The sequence below is a fragment of the Peromyscus leucopus genome, chromosome 6 (assembly GCF_004664715.2).
Source record: "Peromyscus leucopus breed LL Stock chromosome 6, UCI_PerLeu_2.1, whole genome shotgun sequence".
Taxonomy (NCBI): domain Eukaryota; kingdom Metazoa; phylum Chordata; class Mammalia; order Rodentia; family Cricetidae; genus Peromyscus; species Peromyscus leucopus.
Genome location: NC_051068.1, coordinates 24,363,048 through 24,387,988, shown reverse-complemented (window position 1 = coordinate 24,387,988; position 24,941 = coordinate 24,363,048). Strand labels below are relative to the sequence as shown.

The window sequence follows — 24,941 nt, the reverse complement described above, 5'->3', positions numbered from 1 at the left end:
AAAGCCTGGGGTTCTGCCTTGATTGCATTCATATTCTTGTCAAGCATGTTTCAAGGAACTAGGAATCACCAGCACTTATCTCATTCACTTGATAAGCAGAATGGTATACAGACATATTTTATTTCATTCTGCAGATTTAATAACGTGTGCAAGAATTCCAGAGCCCAAGCCTCTATTTTTAATCAACAAAATAATAGCAATTTTGAGAGAATACAAAATTAAACTCAGTTTCGCATGGGATAAAAATTCAAAACTGTTGCTTTTATGCTTGTATCAGACAAATATTAAAGAGTACAGCTAGCATTTGGCATTAATATTGCCTTTCAGTATTATTGCTTTGCAATAAAACCTTCATACTGTAATTATCAAATAATAAGATAAATTCAAATACAAACAAATATAAACTAGCAATGCAAATTCTTGTGATAACGTAGTGGAATATTTAAAATCCGAGGTGTGACTAGCTATGACTTTGTAGAAGTATTTATAAAATCAGCCAATAATAGTTATTTATTCTTACTGAGACATACTGGTTGAAAGTACTCTTTGGACAACAGTGAAGGGTTAATGTTTAAGATCTTTCTCCAGGTGTGAATAACTTGGAATGGTATTTTTATACAACTAGACAAGTTAAATTAGTTTCTATTTTTCTCTTTTATTCAAAAATGGATTCTATTCTCATACAACATATCTTTATTACAGTTCCGCCTCCCTCTACTCCTCCCAGTTCAACCCCACCTTTCCTCTAAATCAGATCCACTCCCCTTCTGGCTATTATTAGAAAGAAAAAGAAAAAAAGACAAAAGTTCTAGGAGATAACAACAAACATAACAAAACAAAACATAATAAGTTAAAACAAAATCATCACATTGAAATTGGACAAGGAAAACCAACAGAAAAAAAAGAGCCCAAGAAAAGGCACAAGAAATCAGAGACCTGCCCGTTCACACGCTCAAGAGACCCATAAATGCACTTAATTAGGAGCCATAATATAACCACGGATAACCTGGTGCACACATGTGTAGGCCCTCTGCACGTTGCTTCTGTCTCTATGAGTTCATATGAGCCTTGCTCAGTTGATATAGAGGCTCTGTTCTCCTGGTATCCTCCATAGCATTTGGCTCTTACACTCTTTCATGCCTCTGACAGGATGTTCCAAGTTCAGAAGGTTGGAGTGGGTGTGATGAAGACATACCATGTAAAGCTTTGTGTTCCAAGGTCTCTTTCTTTCTCTGCATATAATCTGGTGGTGTGTCTCTGTATTTGTTCCCATTTGCTGCAGGAGGAAGTTTCTCTGGTGATAGAGGAACAAGGCACTGGTATAAATATAGCAGAATATCATTAGGAGTCATTTTACAACTTTAAAAAAAAATTACCTTAGGTCTTGGGGCTGTCTAGACTCTGGATTTTGGTCACCCAAGCAGTGTCAGATACTGGTTCTATCTCCTGGAGTAGGCCTTAAAACAGAACTAGAATGTAAGGTGCAGAAGAAAATCCCATTTAAATTGAGAGCATGTGCACAATTCTGCTTAAAGGATATAAATATAGACCATTAATTAAGTGAGGCATCATGATTAGCAAAGTACCTCAAAGATTACATAGAAAATTGATATTTGGAAAGAGACATATGTTTAACAAATATATTGCAGCCTCTCAAAAAGATATAGTAGAAAATGAAAAGAACATTTCCTAATGATAATTGATTTGTACATCTAAATTTGTTATAGATAACATCTGTAATATTTTCATCTGATAATAAAATAATATATCCTTCTCATAATAAAAGTAAACATATTCAAAGCATAAGATGAAAAATATAATCTTCATTCACTTGCAAATAAAAAAAGGAAATGCACAACTTTTCTGCATTAGTTGGATTATTGCTGCTATGACAATACCTGATCTGTGCAACTAGAAAGAGGAAATAGTTCTTTTGACTCCTGGGTGTCAGAGGATTCTATCATTGAAGGGAAGAGTATTGGAGCAGAGAAACTCTAATTATAGAAACCAGGAGGAAGGGGGTCATAAGGTGCATAATTTTTGGCTTTAATGATTTTCTACATTTATCCTATCCATATATAGTTTATTATATAGTACAGCACACATTCATGTCAGTTCTTTGGGTTTTAGTTAATGGAAATACTTCTACAGACATATCCAGAGATGTCTAGAACCCTGATGTAATCAAGATGGTAATCAAGATTGACCATCACATATCTTTTGTCATTTGAAATATCATTGTTGTGAAAGACATTTTAACATTCTTGGAGATTGAGCAAATCTACCATTGGAAAACATTAATCAAGCATTTGTAGTGTGAAAATAAATTCACAAAGTAATTAATGACTAATTGAAAATTTGACTTCCATTTATTTTTAGAAAAAGAAATAATTTTCTTAAATTAATAATCTGTTCGATGGCCAGTAATTCACCATAATGAATCTCGAATCAGACACTTAGTGTCTATTATGTTCCCCTTATCATTTCTAATTTTGTTAATTTTTATTTCTTTCTTTACCATTAGTTAATTTGGATAAGGGTTTGCTGATCTTATTGACTTTCTTAAACAACCAATTCTTTATTTTATTGACTCTTTGTATTGCTTTCTATGTTTCTAATTTAATTTATGTAAAAGTGTACAGTATAGAATAAAGCTGAAAATGATATTAGTGAGCTCCTGGTTTCTCTACATACATTTTAGAAAATAGAGTTCTTCCACTAACATATCTGAGCAATAAAGGAAAGAGGCCCAGAGAGCTCCAGATCACTGCTCATCCATCCTGATCACAACTTCATTTTCAGTGTGTAATAATACTTATAGAGACTTGATCTCTGCTATCATTCCTTTGGTTTTCTTTCTCCTGTTTTCTTTCCTCTGCCTTGTACTTCCTTTACCAAATGAAACTTACAAAGACATCTTAAGTCAAGTATTTTATGTATTTGGTGGTATCCAGCCACCTCCAGAATCTGTGCTTTCTCATTCTTGACTCCTCGGCTATGCTCTTCCATTTGTTAGAAGCTCTGCTTCTATGTTCACACATCTCTTCTAAAATATTTATTTTTCCTCAGGTACCTACAGTTTCATATGTTCATGGCACTGATGATGTAAAATTTATTGTTGAGAACATCTTTCTTTTATAATACATATAAAGTCTGATTTCTTTTTTCAAAGTCCAGACATATTTCAAACACTATATAACATTATCAAATAAACCAAAAATGAATTCAGTTGTCTTAATCATCTCTGCATTTATTAAACAGTTTCATATATACACAAGATCCATGTACATAGAAAACTGTGTGTTAAGGTGGCAAAACAACTCTTAGTAATCATGAATGTGTCCCTAAGGAAGTCATTCTACTAAGTAATGACAGAGATACATGAGAGTTCTTAAACTCTCACAATAACAAGTATCAAAGAAACATTCCTCCAGGCTGCAATATGACAAGTAGTATTTTTCTGAATGACTCATAAAATATCTCATACTGGCCAGGCTAATAGCCACTTTCAAAGATGACCCCAGCAAGGTAGTCGGGGCCTGAAAGACAGTGAGTGTCTTTGATGGTGCAAAAGAATAAGGAGCCAGGGAAGTGAATCACAGGGGCAACTTTATCCAAAAATGATGATACAGTATCTAGAATGTTCCAGAAAATCAAAGATATTTAGAGTCAGCAAGGACGTTACAGATGGCATAAAGAAGACTGAAGTTACAGGCTTTGTTCAGATAAATATAATGTGTGTTCATGTGTGCATGTGAGTGTATGTGGGTACAAGCATGTGTATGTGCAATTATGCATGCATGTGTATATGCACATGTGTGTATATACATGTATGTATATATGTGTACATATTTGTGTTTTTATGCCTGTGCACATATGTGTGTGCACAAGTCTTGTTTGTTGAAATAAGCATATGCCTGTGTTTATGTGTGTGCATGTGTGTGTCTTTGTATGTGCATATGTATATATGGATGGATGTGTGTGTGTGTGTGTGTGTGTGTGTGTGTGTGTGTGTGTGTGTAAGAACAGGCTTGTTTTGTCAGCACTATCCATACACTGGAAAATTTAGGGAGACCAGTTACAAGAGTATCACCATCATCTGTGTGGGAGCATACAGAAGAATTAATGAAAACGATGCCATTGGAAACAGAGAAAGGCCACATCTGGATAGTCTTACGGATGTAAGGGAGCCATACTGCTGAGATTCCACAAATGCAAACATATCCTACATAAATGCAGCCACTTTGCTCCCCGGGGAGGCTCCATATTTACTGCCTGTGCCTGTGTTCTGTATCTAATCCACTCTTTCCCGGAACATCCTTGTCTCTTCTGAGCTCTCAATCCTACCTTCTTAAATTAATATGTATTAACACACACCTGTCACATCTATGCTTTTCTCCACACACCGCCTTATTTCATTTCTTCTTTAATGTCTAGATTCTTTCCTGAAAGCAACTCCATTCTTCTTCCAGTCTGTTGTCTCTTTCTTCTGTATTGCCCACTACAAACACCTTTAAACTCAAGGAAGTCTGTTTACAAATGGCATCAGGATTGTGTTCATTCCTCTCACTATATTTTAAAATTGAACATTTTTATTACTTATTAAGCATGAGGAATGATATTACAAAAAACTTTATAACATCTGATGTGGTTCTCATTGATGTTATCAACTAGGAGAGGAAACACAAGTTGAAAAGCATGATGTATTTGTAGATGAGAGAAGAGAGCTAGGTGGTTATCTATGTGGACAAGCCAATGAGATGTAGTGCTGCAAAGGGGCCAGGTAACAGTGTACGCTGAAGTGCAACATTGCTGGCGGCAGATTTTAGCATCCCTAAAGTCAGTGAAGGCTTAAGAAGCTCTGGGCAAAATTAATTGAGGAATGCCAAACTTTAGATACTTTATTTCTCACTAATAATGAGTAGTGATCGCCCCTTAAAAGACATACTTCAATGGAATACAGAGTTTGTTACCAGTGCAAGCTTATTGCTGAAAACAAAGAGCTGCAATGTGACCCAGTTATTTCACCTCCTTCATAACACTCACTACAGTTGAGGATGCTCTTGAGCATCTAATCACCCTCCCTCCACCTCCTGAGTTGCTGGGCTTATAGTTTTACACACCACCGCCAGTGTATGAATGCTTGGGAACAAACCCCACACTTCATGCATAGTAACTAATCTCTATACCAAATAAAGAATGCTCCATTGCCAATTTTTTTTTTTTTTTTTTTTGGTTTTTTTTTTTTTTTTTGGTTTTTTCGAGACAGGGTTTCTCTGTGTAGCTTTGTGCCTTTCCTGGAACTCACTTGGTAGCCCAGGCTGGCCTCGAACTCACAGAGATCCGCCTGCCTCTGCCTCCCGAGTGCTGGGATTAAAGGCGTGCGCCACCACCGCCAGGCAAATTTTTCATCTTTTAAAGGAAATAGTAGTGCCTAAGTTAACAGTTAATGTGAAACTCAGATGAGAAAATTAATGCAATATACCAAAAACAGACATAAAAACCAAAAGTATAAATTGAGATCAGAGGAGTATTGTTTTATGAATCGTCATCCTGTAATTATTGTTGGATGTTGGAATAATAATTACATAACTCAGAGATTTTATAGATTTAAATTATTAGAAAATCAGGCTTAATATTTTTTGTCCTAGCCTAAGGAAATCTACAACTAAAGCATACTTAAAAGCATACTAAACAATGAAATGAAAAATTACTAGGAAATAACCAAGGAAGAGACAAACGCATGAAAAACGTCTATATAATGTTTAAAAGGTATAAGTGCTAAAAAAGGAGCCTGAAAACAAATCCACAACCTCTCTACCATGAGCCACTGTTCATTTTATTGCCCATTTTTATGGGTATAAGATGGAATCTCAAAGTAGCTTTGATTTGCATTTTCCTCATGACTAAGCATATTGTGTAGTTTTTAAAATGTTTATCAGCCATTTGAGTTTCTTCTTTTGAGAATTCTTTGTTTAGATCTTTATCTCACTTTTATTCATTTATTTTACTTCTTGATGCCCAGTTTTTGTGGGGTTTTTAAAATAGTTTTAAACATTAGTCCTCTATTACCGTCTTCAATTTCAATTGTACCACAAAGCTGTTGGTTTTTTGTTTTTTGTTTTTGTTTTAATTAACAGCATTGTGCTGACATAAAAACTTACATGGAAGCCGGGCGGTGGTGGCGCACGCCTTTAATCCCAGCACTCAGGAGGCAGAGCCAGGCAGATTGCTGTGTGTTCGAGGCCAGCCTGGGCTACCAAGTGAGCTCCAGGAAAGGCGCAAAACTACGCAGAGAAACCCTGTCTCGAAAAACCAAAAAAAAAAAAAAAAAAAAAGAAAAATCTTACATGGAATTGAGTTGATGACCCAGGAAGAAGTCACAGACTTATGAATGCCTGAGTTTTGATTAAAAAGACAGAAATATACAATGGAAAAAATAAAAGACAACATTTTCAACAAATGGTGATGTCCAAACTGGTTGGTGACGTAAAGAAGAATGCAAATTGTTCCATACTCTAACCCTGCACAAAACTCATCTAAAATTGGACATCAACATAAGATCAGATTCACTGAATCTGATAGAAGAGACAGTGGGGAATAGCCTTCTGAACAGAATACTGTTAGCAACGACACTAAGAACAACAATTAATAAATGGGCCCCATGAAACCTAAATCAAAATGTGTGGATTTAGAAACACTAAAAATTTCAAGCTATTTTTTATGACCATGTAGTGCTCTTGTATTGGATATTAGCTCAGTTCTCAGCACCCACATGAGACAGCTCACAACCACCTGTTACTTAAGCTCCATGGGTAGCTGATGTTTCTAGATCCTTCAGCACTTGATTCCAATGCACCTTCCAACACATGCACATAACTAAATAAAATAAATACTTAAAAATTAGAACATATTCTTTCTTTGAGAAGTTTAGAATTTGTAGAGGTAGATTATTACTTAATACACATGACATATGTCCAGTAACACAAAGGCATGAAACATATAACAACAAATTTTAAATAAGTATGTCATCTCATAGGCCAGATACTTAATAAAATATAAATTACAGAAGATGATATAAAAGACAATAGTCACAACCAAATGTATTGAAAATGCTATGAACAACAGAAAGAGATTGTGCTGGGGGTAAAAAAAAACAACTTATCTTTATCTCCAGAGAACAATGAAATCACTTTGTAAAACTCCCTAGCTGTCAGGCAAAGTGATTCTGTGATGTCTTTGCTCTTTCTTTTAGCAATGTCTAGAAAGACTCACAAAGGTATCATATTTAAGAAGAAGAAATTATATTTGGTGTCTAGGGATAAAAGTCTCTTTTGTGGTTGCCAAGTAACACAATGAGTATGGTTTGGTGTGATATAAACAAAGAAGCATAGAATGTTTTCAGATTTGGTGCACAGATTAAAAAAATATATAAAAATATGGATAGAAAGTTGGCTCATGGTGAACATGTTGGCAAAATATACCTGCCTACCTGTAGTTGGGTTTCTACAATCTCGCATAAAAGACAGGCTCTGATAGTTGCCATTCGCTGCTATCCCAGCTTTCCTACTGAAAGATGTAAGGTAGTGATAGGAGATTTGCCCAGAAGCATGTGTGCCAGGTATCAAGGAATTTGGGGGAAAATCTTCCGAAATAAAAATAATCCTACTTCAAACAAGACAGTATGTGGGAATAGACACATAGAGTGGTACTCTGTGCTCCCCAGACTGCCATGTATGTCACATACATACAGACCCTGTACATTTACATCTGTTTGTAAGAGTCTGATTTGACTTTATATGCCTCACTTCAGAGAACAACAGTGACTATCTGAATTTCATATATTTTTTCTTAGTGTCTAAAATCTATTCTTTTAAAACCTTTTTATTACTCCAATGTGACACACTTATTTTTCACCCAGTGCTTGACTTTCTTATTATACAAAGTAACTTATCTAAATCTCTGAGATTTTATATCATTTTCTTCTTTTCAAAAAGGGATAACATGCTTGAAATTATATTTAGGTCCATGAAACTAATATTGATTTTATTATGATGGCACAACAATGCAGCCCTGTAATCTCAGCATTTGGGAGGCTGAGGCAGGAACTTTATGAGGCAAAGCCAATCTGGACTAAATAACATGATCTGGTCTCAAAACTCAAAAAGGGACAAAGCTCTGTTTATGACTTGAGCTTCTTAACACTTTATATCTCTTTTCCTAAACTCAGCTTATTATAGCAAAATAATAATGATAGTAATAACCTCTCAGAATTCTCACTGCACATCTGAATTTTACACTGTGATTAATTCCTTATTTGTCTAGAAATCTCTCTTCCCTTAAAATACATATTACCATATTTTCCAGCTTTCTGAGTTGCACTAATGCTGTGATTCCAATGATAGGGCTCTGAGGAAACCTGCCTAAAGCTTCCATGCATCAATACAGTCATTCACCAATGAACGGTTACCATTGAATATACTGCTGAGGGTTTTGATATGTGACAAAAATGTTACACAAAACCCTAAGAAACCTTAACCTGTTGTTCTAGGAAAACTAAGATTGTAGAAAACATCTATTCCAATTGAAGAATATGATGCATACGGTAGTTGCTCCCTGTAAGAATTCAAGTGAAGTAATGTTATAAATTAAAGTAAAATTTCAGCTTTTAAATCATTTACTGTTTTCATTTTATAGAAGCACAGACAAAGACACTCACAACATTAGATGCAAAATATTCCAAAGTAAAAATTTAACATTGCAAATAAGGAAATCAAGTATTAATAGGTACATTTGAGCAACAGAACACTAGGATTTCTTTGCCAGTTCCTCACATCATAAGTTATTTCATTCAGTCTTTCCTTTTCATAAACAAATTTAAATTGGATTCTTTTCTTTTCTAGGTTAACTTCTTGAAAAAAAAGTGCATGGCTAACTAAAGTGTCATTTAAAATAATTAAGAAAATTTTGTGTGGGCCTATTACAATAAATAAATAACTTTAAAGAGTAAAAAAAAAGAAAGAAAGAACAAAAAGACAACTTGATAATGAGATAATAATACACACTGTGTGAAGGCTAGTTAATTGAAGGTTTGTCATGACCAGTGAATGCTACTTGTAAATCCTCTTGAGAAAATAATAGCCTGCTAAAAGAAGAAAAATAATCAAGGGGAAGAGACTGCAGAGAAGTACAAATTAGCATATTTTTGATCTATGCATTGTCAAAACATAATGGTCATTCTTAGCTCATAACAGAAGGGAGCCTATGTAAGTAGAATGGTTAATTTAATAAAACATATTGTTCCAAATTTGTATATTCACCCTAGTTAAGATTTCCATGTGTATATCAGGTGAATTTCCCTCTAGACAGTTGCTAAGAGCTTCAGTTTTGGAATTCCATCCATTGAGAGAGGCTTCATATAGGTGGGCTGTAGAATTCCAAAGTGGAGATTTTCCAGTAATGCATGCCATAGTGAAAGACAGCTGGGACAGCTAGTCAGTCCATTTTTATGAACTTATGCTGATCTCTATGCATATACTATATTTACTGGAAGATGTGTTATGCATATCAAACATTGTGGAAAGGCAAAAACAGGCATTACTTGTCATAGGAATTATTTCTATTATATTCTGGGAATATATGAGTACCGTCCTTTCCATTTCTTCTACAAAGGTTTGTGATTTCCCTATTAGAACACACACACACACACACACACACACACACACACAATTTATATATTATGAACCAGTAGTGGAACAGATTGCAGAGATTTTTAAATGGTATTTTCAATTCTATAACTATATTTTTCCTTGTTCTAGAATATAGTTTCAAATAGTCATACTTCAGATGGTGAAGTGACTTGTTCCAACTAAAGCAAAAATACAACAGTGAATATTAGATAACTCCAAGGTCCAGAAAGCTGATGTAATGAAATGGTTTTTTTTTTTGTTTTTTGTTTTTTGTTTTTTTGTTTTTTCGAGACAGGGTTTCTCTGTGTAGCTTTGCGCCTTTCCTGGAACTCACTTGGTAGCCCAGGCTGGCCTCGAACTCACAGAGATCCACCTGGCTCTGCCTCCCGCGTGCTGGGATTAAAGGCGTGCGCCACCGCCTGGCCTCTTTTTTTTGTTTTGTTTTGTTTTGTTTGTTTGTTTGTTTGTTTGTTTTTCGAGACAGGGTTTCTCTGTGTAGCTTTGTGCCTCTCCTGGAACTCACTTGGTAGCCCAGGCTGGCCTCAAACTCACAGAGATCCTCCTGGCTCTGCCACCCAAGTGCTGGGATTAAAGGCATGTGCCACCACTGCCCGGCAATGTTTTCTTTTCTTTTTTGTTTTGTTTTTTTTGAGACAGGGTTTTTCTGTATAGTTTTGGTGCCTGTCCTGGATCTTGCTCTGTAGGACAATGGCTCTGTGATCTTGGGGAATCAGAGTTTGCTTAGAAACAAACACAAAGCTAAGAAGTCATGTCCACTCTTTCACTTTGGGATCATTTCTTAGTTTCAAGTTCCAAGAACATCCTTTGAATGTCTTTTTGACCTATCAAAAGATGATAATAAACAGGTTGTGAGAAACATTTTCAGTTTGATGTCAGTAGGAATTCTTCTTCAGCTGTCAAATTTCTACTTATTCAAAGATCTTGAATATAAGAGCTCAAATCTGACATGGTGATTCATTCTTGTACAGCAAGGATTTTTGTATTTATGTGTTTAACAACCTCTGGCTCTCAGTATCCTTTTTAGACATTTATATTTTGTGTTGTATCATAAACACATGAATATATATATATATATACATGCACACATACATTTATTCCCACAGACACAGTTAACAACAGTAGCACTCTAGAGGAATGATAAATATCCCAATATTCATATATTTTAATTAACAGTAAAAATAATAAAATATGTAATCTTGCTTGTAATTATCATCTTTACAATTTTTAAGTAATTTACATTGGCAATTTACTGGTTTTATTTGAGTAAAATTGTTCACAGCTCTAACTGGTAAGACAAAGGAACACGAAGAGCGGTTTCTTATCATACAGGTTATCCAAAATACTCCAACTATTACTCCTTCAGCCAATAAACAATCCCCATGTACTTTCCTCTGTATTATTATCAAGGCCTTAGGAATATCTGCCTGTTTAGTTTGGCTTAGAGGAAAATCCAGCTTGAACATGTATGGTTGGAAGTTTAAACATAAAATGGGAAACAATACCTAGAAATGTCTTTTAACTATGGACAGTTACTGGATGCATGCTGATGAGGTGAAAGAACTCATGAAGACTCAGAGATTTGACTTAAGACAACTCCCCATTGTTTATTGAACACACTTACTACAACCCACAGTCATCCAGTTCCTTAGTCTTCTAATAATTACTGTAAAGACGGTGTCCTCTTAGTGAAGGACAGACCCTCTCCTGGGCTCATGATCATGAATGTGCCACTTTCTAATCCCAATTACCAAGCCTTCTGTATTTGCAAGTGTTTCTGACACATGAGATTTCCCTATAATTAAGAAAACACCCAAGTAAACTTCATTAAGAAAAGAAAAAGCTTTGAATTTTTAAACAAAACTTTCAGTCAAAGATATATAATCTGTCCCTGTTATAGAGGGAAGCCTTTGAGAGCGTGTTTTCTTTAGTGTTTCCAGCACCATTCACTTACTCCGAAGCTAACATGAATCTAACTTTATTTGACTTTTGTCAACATTGTCTCAAATAGTGATCTTGTTAGAACTACATTTTGCCCTCTGTCATTCATCTCTTGAAAATATAACTTTTCTTGACATCCTTTAAAGTCAGATTTAAATTTGTGTCCCTCTATGCTCTCTTAAGAGGCCTTAACTAACTTATGTTCTTCAGCTCACCCTTAAAGTATTTTTTCTCAAAGTAAAGACTGAAGTCTGCTTTTTATTCTATTTCTGTTTCATACTTACTTATTTCCAGATCTTCAACTTAAAGTCTGATATAAATGCTAGACTGTGACTTGCATATCTTCAGCTTATAACCTACTTTTAAGTCCTTACCTCATGCATACCCTTTCCTGAAGGATGTGACTTTGTTGATTCACATAGTTATAGTACAAACATCCTGCCCAACATCAAACTAGTCTCATTCCTTAATTCTAATAAATATTTCTCTTCTGTTAGTCTCATCTATGAAGGTCATTGACATTAACCTGCATTCGCAAGGAATTAATAGTACAAGAAAATAGAGATATACTTACTTTTGACCTTCCTATCTAAAGCTTGAGTGTTCAAATACTGAAAAAGAAATTATGAAAGTCTGATATGCTGAAAAAACTATAGGTTAGTTTAAAGCTGGCCAGTGGATTTCTTTGGAAGTGAATTAATTTAATAAGCCCTTTATTAATTACTATTTTACTTTCAGATGTCTAACCATTTTACTTTCATATGTCTAACCATTCTTAGAACTGAATATTGAAGGTAAAAGGAGATTATGGGATATATACTTCTCAATATAATAGTACAATTGTTCCTTTATTATTGCTAAACATATCTCTGAAAAAAATGAGGAAGGTAGGGTTGCAGAGGCTTAAAGAAACCTCATGGAGTAAGCAAATCCGTAAAAACTGAGAAAAACAAATGAACATATTTCTTAAAATCTATTGTTTTACAAACTTACTTAAAATACAAATTACAAACAGAGAGAGAGAGAGAGAGAGAGAGAGAGAGAGAGAGAGAGAAAGTGAGAAATAATGTATTTGTTCACCAGAATCAATAGACTAACACATTTTGAAGTGCCAGGCAAGCAATGAACCCATTCTGTGTTGTTGAGCAGAAATAAACAAAAAGCCCTCAAAAATATTTTCTTTTGCTGGCAAGAAAAAACTAACGGTGAAATAGTGGCACTTCTATCTTGGGGGTAACTAACAGCTACTGTACTAATTAGAATGGAATTTCAATTCAAGGAAATACACATGCCTGCTATCATAAAAATAACTAAGCTCTGTAGCTAAAGAGATTATAGGCTATAGAAGAGAATCTATTACTACCATGTTACTAAAATAATATAGACTCCATTGTTTTATTTATATTTTTAGTGAATTACAAAATTATTATACCAAATGTCTGAATAAGGTATATAGTATCATGACCTGGTATAGTTTTATCTATAACATTAGTGATATTTTCCCAATCTGGACACTGTTCCAAGATGGCAGAGTCCTTAAAACATGGCTTTTCAAGAAGGTTTTTGTATCACTAGTTGTACGACCTTAGCAAAGATTACAGAATGTTGGCATCTTCTCTATTATTTTGTTCCCATCCATGGAACAAGCTCTTTCACATATGCTAAAAATATCATGTGCTTCCTTGCTACAAATATTAAAGAAATGGAGCAAATTAAGCATGCATTGGAACCTATAAACTATGAGCCAAACCAACCATCTCTGTTTATGAATTCACTATCTCAGAGGTTTGCTACAGTAACAGACACTTGACTAAAGTTATCTAAACATTCATGATTAAAAATAACATTATTTCATTTTTAAGTGTGAAATGAGTGATTTTATATATATATGTATATATATACACATATATATGTATATATATATATATATATATATATATATATATATATATATATATATATGATATGGTTATGGTTACCGTATTGGTGGATATAAAAAAAAAAAAACTATGGCATCTCTTATTCCTTCTCTAGAGGAAGAGTTTTGACAAATTTGTTACCAGCTATATTACAGGTTGAAATTGCTTGTTCTAATACTCAGTTCAACCCTGGGTTTAGCATCCACAGATGTTTCTTCTTCATCATCCTGGTAAACTTGGGCAAAGACAGGAGGATAAGGGCAATGTCAAACTCAAGCTGTCTGTTTTACTGGGAAGCAAGTTTTTCTTGGTTTCAATTAAAGTGTTTTATTCCTTTTTCCAGAGACTAAACCATGGTTTGTCTATTAATCACTGTGAGTAGTAGACTGAAATCTCAGAATAGTCATATTTATAAACAAACATCAAAGACAGTTGTTTTGATACATTTTGTGCACATGACTTTTAAATTAAATACTTTTGTTAGAAGTTTTACCTTATATTGACCTAGTGTGTTCTTGATGAACTCATGAAGAGAACAGCTATAAATATAGCTTTGTTATAAACTGCAGTTCTATATAATATCAGGTCTAAGATAGTGTTTGTAACTGTTCTAGTGCTGTGAAGACACAAGATCAAGGCAACTCATAGAATAAAGCATTTTATTGGGAACTTGCTTATAGTTAGTCCATTGTCATCATGGAAGGGAGAAGACAGGCCTAGCACTAGGGGAGTAGCTCAGAGAGCTTTACATCCTGACCTACAGAAAGCAGAGAGAGAGAGAGAGAGAGAGAGAGAGAGAGAGAGAGAGAGAGAGAGAGAGAGAGCATGTCATGAGTTTTGTATCTTCAAAACCCACCTCAGTAAGACACCTCCTCCAACAAGGCCACACCTCCTAACCATTCCTTAAACAGTCCACCAACTAGGAACTAGGGTAAGAACATTGAAATGTATTAGCCTATGGAGGCCCTTATCATTCAAACCACCACAATAATACACACACACACACACACACACACACACACACACACGTGTTTTACTTAAAATTATAAATGAATATTAAGTGCAAAGAATTTTAAAAGTCTCCCAGCTTAAGAGATCACAAACAAGGTGGATTCACCACAGAATTCCACAAGATCTTAAAAGAAGAACATATATATGTAAGGGTGTATAAATCAACATATTCAAATAACATTTTTAGGGTATGTATAGTTTAATAGTGTAAGTTAGTTATACACAGTATCATAAAGCAAATCAGCTCCTATTTTTGTAACATTGTAAAGAATATTGAATGGATATATTAATAAATAGATGTGAGAATGCGTAGATGAACAAATGGGTAGCCAATACACTATATAATTATCCTCCAACATTTTAAATTTCTATGAATTGTTGCAGTCAAGGGAAAGATGTGACTAAAGATCTTCTTAATCCCAATGAGGAGGACAACCTGGCCAAAGCAACAATGAGTAAATAAAGAATACAATGTGAATTAATTTGAAAAGTAAAGGGAATTACTATTGTAAAGTTATGCCCCATTTTCTTTGATGTGTTACAGATAAAACTAAACTTTGAGATTCAAGGGGATATATTAAAAGTTGCTATTATTGCATTAGACCTGGAATCAACCTAGATGTCCATCAACAGATAAATGGATAATGAAAATGTGATTATCCATATGATATGAAATAATTTATGTTATGTATTATGTAATATTCATTATACTATATTATATCATATATAACATATTATTATGAGATTATATACATACTGTTTATCTCAAAAGAAAATCACAATCACATAATTTGAAGAAAACTGGATGGGCTTACAGTATAATATTAAGTGAGGCTATGCAAACTCAGAAAGAAAAGAAACCCACTATCTCACTCAAGTGGATAACATATGTATATATGTAATAATGGAACTGTCAGTACAATATAATGTGTAGAAAAGAGAGCACAAAATTGATACAACAGGGAAAACATGGAAAGATTGAATGCTGCTGATGGATACAAGTTATACAACAGGATATATGGCTCATAGTTTTCTAGGTCAAACTCCATCATGGATCTTCCTTTTCATTCTCGGTGGTAGATAAGTACACAGAAATATATTTGATACTGAAATTATGGCTTTTCTAACTTTATAGAATTCACAGATATGTAGAGACTTTGCATCTGTTTGTTTCTGAGTTTATATATTTTTATTTCTAGTTGCTATTTTAATTTGAATTATTTAAAAGGTTTTCTAAATTTAAATATGTTTTGATGACATGTTCCCCTCCCCCAAGTTTGTCCAAGTTCTCTTCTTTTCCCTACCCACCAACCTCTAAGTTTCTTTCTCAAAAAAAAAAAAAAAATAAGAAAACAGTACAACAAAACTCCTCAAACCTGGAAAACAAAAGACAATGTCAGCACTTACCACCCCTCAAATAACATAAGAAAATAAAAACACACAAAAATACTGTGGAGTACATTATGTATTGTTCAACTGCTCCTGAATATCAGACCTGCCCTGGAGTGGTTGGTATACCCAGTGTCACTCCATTGGAGAAAAGTGATATCACCTTTCCCAGAAGGTATAAAGTACAGTTCCATTGTGAAACTTTACCCTAGTGACTAGGTAGGTTCCATGCATTCACAGACATATGAATATATATATATATATATGTGTGTGTGTGTGTGTGTGTGTGTGTGTGTGTGTGTGTGTGTATTAAAATATAGCAAGGTAAAACAAAAGCTATCACATCAAAGGTGGAGAAGACAGATCAACAAAAGTAAAGGATGTAACATAGACCCACTAGATTGAAAATTCATAGTCACATATAAAAACATTAAACACTCTCACTTGTGTAGAGGGCCTAGTCCAGTCTCATAGAGTCTCCACAGCTGTTGGTCTAGAGTTCATGAGTTCCCAGGAGCTTGGTTTGGTTGTCTCTGTAGGTTTCCCCATCATGATCTTGATGCCCCTTGCTCATAGCATCCCTCTTCTCTGTCTTCGACTGGACTCCCACAGCTTGGCCTGGTGCTTGGCTGTGGTTCTTGGAATCTGCTTCCATCAGTTGATGAAGGCTCTGTGATGATAGTTAGGGTATTCACCAATCTGATTACTAGGGTAAACCAGTTGTGTAGCTTGTTCTGCTTAAGGAGCCCCCTGGCAGGAGGATCAGAATCCATTCCTGGTACATGAGTTGGCTTTTTGGAGGCCAATACCTATAGTGGGACACCTTACAAAGCCTTGATACAGAGGGAGGGGCTTGGACCTGCCTCAACTGAATGTACCAGGCTATGTTGACTCCCCAAGGGAGGCCTTACTTTGTCGAAGGATGGAATTGGGGGTGGATTAGGGGGAAATCTGAGAGGAGGGAGGAGGGAAGAGAGGGATATCTGTGGTTGGTATGTAAAATGGGGGGGGGGAGTATAAAATAACAACACTAAACTGGAATTCATAATGTAACTATAGAGAATCTAGACCCATGCAAAACCCCGTGCATGGTGCTTCTAACTTTGTGACTTCCTGTGAGTTTTGGTAACATTGAGTTAGAGAGACTTGTTTTCATAATATACTCCATTTCCTCCAGCTCTTTTTTGTTTGTTTTTTTTTGTTTTGTTTTGTTTTTTGAGACAAGGTTTCTCTGTGTAGCTTTGCATCTTTCCTGGAACTCACTCTGTAGCCCAGGCAGGCCTTGAACTCACAGAGTACCGCCTGCCTCTGCCTTCCGAGTGCTGGGATAAAAAGCTTGCACCACCACTGCCCAGCTTTCCTCCAGGTCTTACATTCTTTCTACCTCCTCTTCTGGGTTCTCTGAACACTGAGTGGAGGGATTTGATGGGGACATTCCATTTAGGTCTGAAGGTCCCAAGGTCTTTCACTCACTGTGTAATACCTGGTTCTTATTTCCTATAATTGTTCCCATCTGATTCAGGACAATGTTTCTTGATGACAGTGGACAAAGGCACTGATAATGAATATAGCAGAATATCATTAGGAATAATGGTGTCACTGCATTCTCTCTCTCTCTCTCTCTCTCTCTCTCTCTCTCTCTCTCTCTCTCTCTCTCTCTCTCTGTCTTTTAGACCAGTATAATTTGGTTTTTATCCTATCCCTGGGATATTTATCATCATGATTTTCATCACCTAAGAAGGGTCAGTAATGGGTTCCATCTTGTGGAGAAAGCCTTAAGATATCAATTACTTGTTGTTCCCCAAGCTTTGTACCACCATTGCACCAGCATATTTTGCAGGCGTTACATTATTGAAGGTAAAGGGTTTGTGTCTTTCTTGGTGTTTACAGTTCTCTTTTGAGAGAGTAGAGAGTAACTTCCTATAACAAAGACTCTAGAACACAGAGCTGAAGCCTCTATGTAGGCAAAAGCTTGACATCTCCATCTTCATTGAGTTGTGTAGGTATAGTTTCTATGGGTCCTTGCTGTCAGTTTGTAAAAAGCCTCCTAGAATCTTAGCAGTAGCCTGAGTTGTTTAAGGATTCCCAAGGGGCCTGTTGGGCCAACAACTCAATTAGATGTAGCCTAAATTTACAACTGGAAGGTATGTTTGATCACAGGGATGGCAAATGCGTCTCTTCTTCCCCATTATTTAGGGATTTCATTTAGATTGTCTTCATCTACATATATATTTTAGGAATTTTCAACTGTATTAGCTTTTCAATTACCCATCAAATGTCCCTTAATTTTAGCTACCTTTCCCCATATTCCCTCCCACTACAGCCTTTCCCTTCCTATTTGTGCCTGTTTCTCTCATTTCAGACTCTCTTCAAAAGTCTATAAATATCTCTTCTATTTATCATTCCTAATGTTTGCTTTAATCTCTTATTCTATACCTATCTGCTGTAGTTCTAAGGATTGTATCTTGGTTATCAATGATTTAACAACTAATATCCACATATAGATGAATACATACTCTATTTGTCTTTCTGGGTCCTGGATACCTCATTCTAGTTTCATTCATTTGCCTATAAATTTCATGATGCCATTTTTTAATGACTGAGTGATACTTCATTGTGTAAATGTACCACATTTTATTTGTCCATTCTTCTGTGGAAGGAAATGCATGTTATTTCCAATATCTGTCTTTTATGAATATAGAAGCAATGAACATGGTTGTAAGGAGTCTTTGTCGCAGGATTAAGCATCATTTGGGTATATGCTCAAGAGTGGTATCGCTGGATCTTGAGGTGGGTAGAATACCCTCTTCTTGAGAAATCACCAAACTGATTTCCATAGTGGTTGTACAAGTTTATACACCCACCAGCAATGTAAGACTGTTCCTCTTACTTCACATCCTTGTCAGGATTAGCTGTTTTTTTATTTTATTGAACTTAGCTATACTGACATGTGTAAGATGAAATTTCAAAGTAGTTTTGATTAGCATTCCATTATGGCTAAAGATGTTGAACATTTCTTTAAGTGATTCTCAGTCATTTGAGTTTCCTCAATTGTGAACTCTCTGTTTAGATCTGTACTCTATATTTTTAATTGGGTTCTTTTCATGACATCTAATTTCTTGAGTTATTATTTATATTTTGAATATTAGACCTTTATATGATGTATAGTTGAGAAAAAAACTTTTCCCATTCTGTTGACTGACAATTTATCCAAATAACTGCATCTTTTGCTATGCAGAAGCTTATCAATTGCATGAAGTATCATCTATTGTTATCTTAGTGCCTGTGATAACAGTGTTCTGTTCAGAAAGTTGTTTTGTGTGAATAACTTCATCACTATTTCCCACTTTCTCTTCTATCAGGTTCAGTATATTTACATTACATTGCAGTCTTTGTTCCATTTGGAGATGAGATTTGTGAGGGTTGAAATTATGGATCTCTGTCCCTGGTGCATGGGTAGGCTTTTAGGAGCCCAGTGCTGGTGGTGTGATGCCTTGTGCAGCCTTGGTGCAGTGGGGAGGGGCTTGGACCTGCCTAGGCTCAGTGTGCCAGGCTTTGCTGACTCCTCATGGGAGACCTTGATTTGGGGGTTGTGGGGATGTGGGGTGGCTTGAGAGGGAGGGCTGGGAGGTGGGAGGAGGGAGGAGATGGGATCTGTGGGTTGTATGTAGAGTGAGTAGAAAATTTCTTAATAAGGAAAAATGAAAAAAAAAAGAAAGTATGGATTTCTTTGTAGTCTTCTAAGGCAGACATCCAGCTTGATCAGCACAATTTGTTGAAGATTCTTTTTTTTTCAGTGTGTATTTCTGATCTTTTTATCAAAAATCACATGTCCATAAGTATGATTCATCACTTCAGTTGCATTGATCAATAGGTCTGCTTTTTGCCAAAACCATGCTGTTTTAATACTATATATACCTTTTTAACACATCTTGAAATTTAGGGATGGTGAAGCCTCCAGCAGTTCTTTTATTATTCAAGACTCTTTTAGCTATCCTGTTTTCTTTTTCTTTGTGTGTGTGTGTGTGTGTGTGTGTGTGTGTGTGTGTGTGTATGTGTGTGTGTGTGTTTCCATATGAAGCTGAAAATTTTCCTTTCAAGATCTGTGAAGAATTGTGTTTGTATTTTGATTGGGATTGCATTTAATCTCTAGGTGTCTTTTGATAGGATAGCCAGTTTTACTAATCCTAACTATCCATGAATATGGGAGATCTCTCCATCTTCTGATATCTTCTTTGATTTCTTTTCTTAATGACTTGAAATTTGTATCAAAAAACTCTTTCCATTGCTTGGTAAGTGATACTCCAAGGTATTTTGGATTACTTGGTGCTATTCTCAGTCCATTTGTCATTTATATATGGAATAGTCACTGATGATTGTAAGTTAATTTTGTATCCAGCTACATTGCTTAATAATTTTGTCAGGTATATGAGTTTTGTAGTTAAAGTTTTAGTGGCTCTTATATATATTATTATATCATCAGCAACTAAATATATTTGACTTCTTTCTTTCCATTTTGTATTCCTTTTATCTCCTTCAGTTGACTTATTGCTATAGTCTTCCTGTACTATCTTTAATATGTATGGAGAGAATGTACAATGATGTTCCTTGTTCCTAAGTGGAAATGCATTGAGTTTCTATCCATTTAAGTTAATATTGATAATAGGCTTGCTATTAATTGCCTTTAGTATGTACAGACATTAGATTTTGTCAAAAGAGTATTTTTTGCATTCAATGAGATCATCATTTGGCTTTTGTTACTTGTTTATTTATATTATGGATTATATTTTTATTTATGTATGTTGAAACATCACTGCTCTCTGGGAGGAATCCTACTTTATCATGGTGGTTGATCTTTTGGATAGGCTCTTAGATTTGGTTTGCAATTATTTTGTTGAGTATTTTTGCATCTATATTCATAGGGGAAATTGCTTTACAATTCACTTCCCTTATTGGGTTTTATGTAGTTTGAATGTCAAGGTGATCTTGGCCTCACAAAATGAATTGGGCAATATTCCTATTGTTTCTATTTTGTAGAATAATGTGAGTAGTATTGGCATTAACTCTTATTTGAAAATCTTCTGGAATTCTGTGCTAAAACCATCTGTTGCTGGGCTTTTCTAGTTGGGAGACTTTTAATGACTGCTTCTATTTCACTAAGGGTCATAGGTTTGTTTAAATTGCTTATCTGATCTCAACTTTGGAAAGTGGTATATCTATATAGAACATCAAGCCATGGGTATAGTTATATATATTCATTAAATAGTCTTAGAGCTATGACTTGCCCAATAGTTCTGAAGTAACAGCAAATGTATTAGAACAGGCAGGATAAAAATTCTGGCACAGTTACTAGATTATATGAAATTGAGTTTCTAATTCATGTTGATATTTCAAAAGCAAGAAATTAATACATCCCCATTGTAGAACTGAATCAACATTAACTTCCCTTCCCTAACCTCATATTCGTGAAAGAAGGGGGGACTATACATATAAACATCCATATTTGTAAAAGATTATCTAATCACTGCCCTGCCACCATCCTCTGCTCACGACCATGGCACAAGGTGGCCCACCTTGGACTTGCCCTAGGGCTGCTGCTACTGACGCTGGTGCAGCCCGACTCGGAGCTGGGTGAGCTGCCGCCTGAGGACAACCAGAGCTTCCAGTATGATCATAAGGCCTTCCTGGGCAAGGAGGACTCCAAAACCTTCGATCAGCTAAGCCCGGACAAGAGCAAGGAGAGGCTGTTGATTGAATCGAGAGTGATGGAGATGACTTCCTCACCACAGAGGAGCTGAAAATTTGGATCAAACAGGTACAGAAAAGATACATCTATGTTAATGCCACTCAAGTCTGGAAGGATTATGATAGAGACAAAGATGAAAAAATCTCCTGGGAAGAATACAAGCAGGCTACCTATGGCTACTACCTAGGAAACTCTGCTGAGTTCCAGGATAGTTCTGACCATCACACCTTTAAAAAGATGCCGCCACGTGATGAGAACTTGATGGTGACCTGACGGCTACTCGGGAGGAGTTTACTGCCTTTTTTCACCCAGAGGAGTTTGAACACATGAAGGAAATTGTAGTTTTGGAAACGCTGAAGGACATCGACAAGAACAGGGATGGTTTTGTGGACCAGGACGAGTACATTGCGGACATGTTTTCCCACGAGGACAACGGCCCTGAGTCAGGCTGGGTTGTGTCCGAACGGAAGCAGTTCAATAATTTTCGAGATCTGAACAAGGACGGGAAGCTGGACAAGGAGGAGATTCGCCACTGGATCCTCCCTCAGGACTATGACCAAGCACAGGCTGAGGCCTGGCACCTGGTTTACGAGTCAGACAAAAACAAGGATGAGCTGCTAACCAAGAAGGAGATTCTAGACAACTGGAACATGTTTGTGGGAAGCCAGGCTACCAGTTACAGGGAAGATCTCACAAAAAATCACGATGAACTATGAAAGATGCTCGTCCTGATGCGGCTGATTGTCAGGGCCATTCTTCAGGTGTTCTGGGTGATGCTACAGTTGTCAGGTGTACAGCAGTTGTGTCCCTAAACAATGCGATTGCACCTCAGATTGGGGTAAAAATTAGTTTTCTTTCCATATTTACTGGAAAATAGCCTTCGCTGTTTATTCCAGTAGGATTTCCCCTGAGGCACATTATAATCTTGGCAATTACAATTCTCTGAGTGGATACATTGCTACAACTTTCTAGTCCAACTCCCCCACTTAAGTTTAAAGGGTTTGGCAAGAAAATGTGAAAGGGTTCTCTTCTTGGGGCAAGGGGTCACTGCAGAGAGTGACTTCTATGTATTTGAACTATTAGATTTGGGTTTTTTTAGTTGCCACTGTTAAACAGTGGTGAAGGAAAATTCTGAGGAAGTAAATGTTCTATTGTCCTAGGTCAGCTAACCTTGGAGCCGGCATGGTATTTCACATTCCTTATATTTTGAGCTGTTACTATAAATGGTATATAAACTTTTTTTTCTGGTTTTTCAAGACAGGTTTTCTCTGTATAGCACCTTTATAAACTTTTTTATGTTTTTCTATTAATTTGCACAATAATCCCACATTTTTTTAATACTAAGAAGAAATCAAAAAAGATAATGTGAACAAGAAAAAAAATTTAGAGAGAGGGAAAAGATGAATGCCATGTATTTGAAAAACTGTATGACCATGGTCAACACTTTAAATATACTTGAGAAATTTTTTTATGTTAATGAGTTGGTCTGGTTTTTGAACTAGTGAATAGAATTAGAGTTCTGTCCTGGGTGTGAGTTCAAGAGAATCCAGATGCAGTGGCATTTATTACTTGTTGAGTCCTGAACCTTTGAGTCTGCTTCCAGCACAGCTTATGCCAAAGAAACAGGACAAGGTGATAATCTAAGCCATTGACCAAACTAGCTGCATAACAATTTCCAGATGAAATTCCACTTTGTAAACAGGAGGCAGATGGAATAAATGATACCCTTAAGGATTAAAAAAAAATTATCTAAAAAATTGATTACATTGAATGACTACAAAGCTCAAATGAGTTGTTGCTTATCTGGTTTTGTTCACAGGTGATATTAGCTTTGTACAAACAATTTAGAAGCATGCTTTCCTTTCTATTTTATGGAGTAATTTAGGAAGTATTGATATTTGTTCTTTCAAGATGTCTTGTAGACATCTGTGGTATACCCTCTTTATCTAGGGATCTTTTGGGCTGGAAGCCTTTTTTAATCTTCTTTTTATTTTTAATGTTTATTTAAAATTTTTATTTTAAGCAAAATATAATTACATCGCATGCCCTTCCCATTCCCCCTTCCAACCCCTCCAATGTGACCCCCTTCTCTCCTTCTCAAGTTAATGGAATTAGTCTATTATTGTTACCTGTTTATATAAATGAAACCTAGTGAATACCTCTAATGTTTCTTATCTATATGTTATTTGAGAGTTAGCCATTTTGTATTGGATAACAAGTTAGGAGGATCATCTCTGGGAAAGACTAATTCTCTGTTTTCTGTCAAAGTATAGCTCATTGTCTATGCATGGGAACCCTTAAGATTTCTGCATACCATGTTAGCATGTCTACTGATGTTCTTACTATTCTGATTTTGTTTAGGCAGCCATGTTATAATGTGTTTCTGTTCTCAATTTCTATTTAATTGATTTCTGACCTATATTGGTTATTTCTGCCCACCTACTCTTTTGGCATTTGGTTTGTTCGAATTTTTACAATATCTTGGAATTTATCATCTGTAGCTAGATGTGTCCCACAGCTGCTCAGTCCCAAGTAAAGACACAGAGGCTTATATTAATTACAAACTGGTCTCTGGCTCAAGCTTCTTGCTAACTAGCTCTTACATCTTAAATTAGTCCATTTCTATTAATCTATGTATTGCCACCTGTCTCTTGGATTTACGTGTGTTGCATTATATCTTGCTTCCCTGGGTGTCTCTCAGCATCTCCTCTGATTCTGCCTTCTTCTCCTTGTCTCTCTGTTTGGATTTCCCACCTGGCTCTATTCTGCCTTGCCATAGGCCATAGCAATTCATTATTAACCAATGGTAGCAACACATATTAACAGCATACAGAAAGACCATTCCACAACAATCATCGGTTCATCTTTTAATAGGTCACAAATAAGTTGACACTTTCACTTAGCTGTATAAACTTCCTCTTACGTTTGCCTTTACTGTATTTCATAAACTTTGACCTGTCTTGTGCTCATTTTCATGCAACCCTAGAATTAAAAAAGAATAAAAAACATTTTCTTGATATCTACCATTCAGTAGTGTTTTCTTTAATTTCCATGAGTTTTGAACTTTCTGTAGCATCAACTACTATTGAAATCTAGCTTTATTCTTTTTGTAATTAGATTGGATACAGCACAGAACTACGATTATCAATATATTTGTTTGAGACTTGCTCTTTGTCCCAATAGGTAGACAATTTTGGAGAAAATGCCATGGGTTACTAAGAAGGACAT

The 24,941-nt window shown here is 35.7% G+C and overlaps 1 pseudogene; it reads left to right on the top strand.

The window, feature by feature from the left end:
• The window catches only part of LOC114709236, a 31,106-nt pseudogene extending 8,677 nt beyond the window's left edge, over window positions 1-22,429 (top strand).
• The last annotated feature ends 2,512 nt before the right edge of the window (window positions 22,430-24,941 follow it).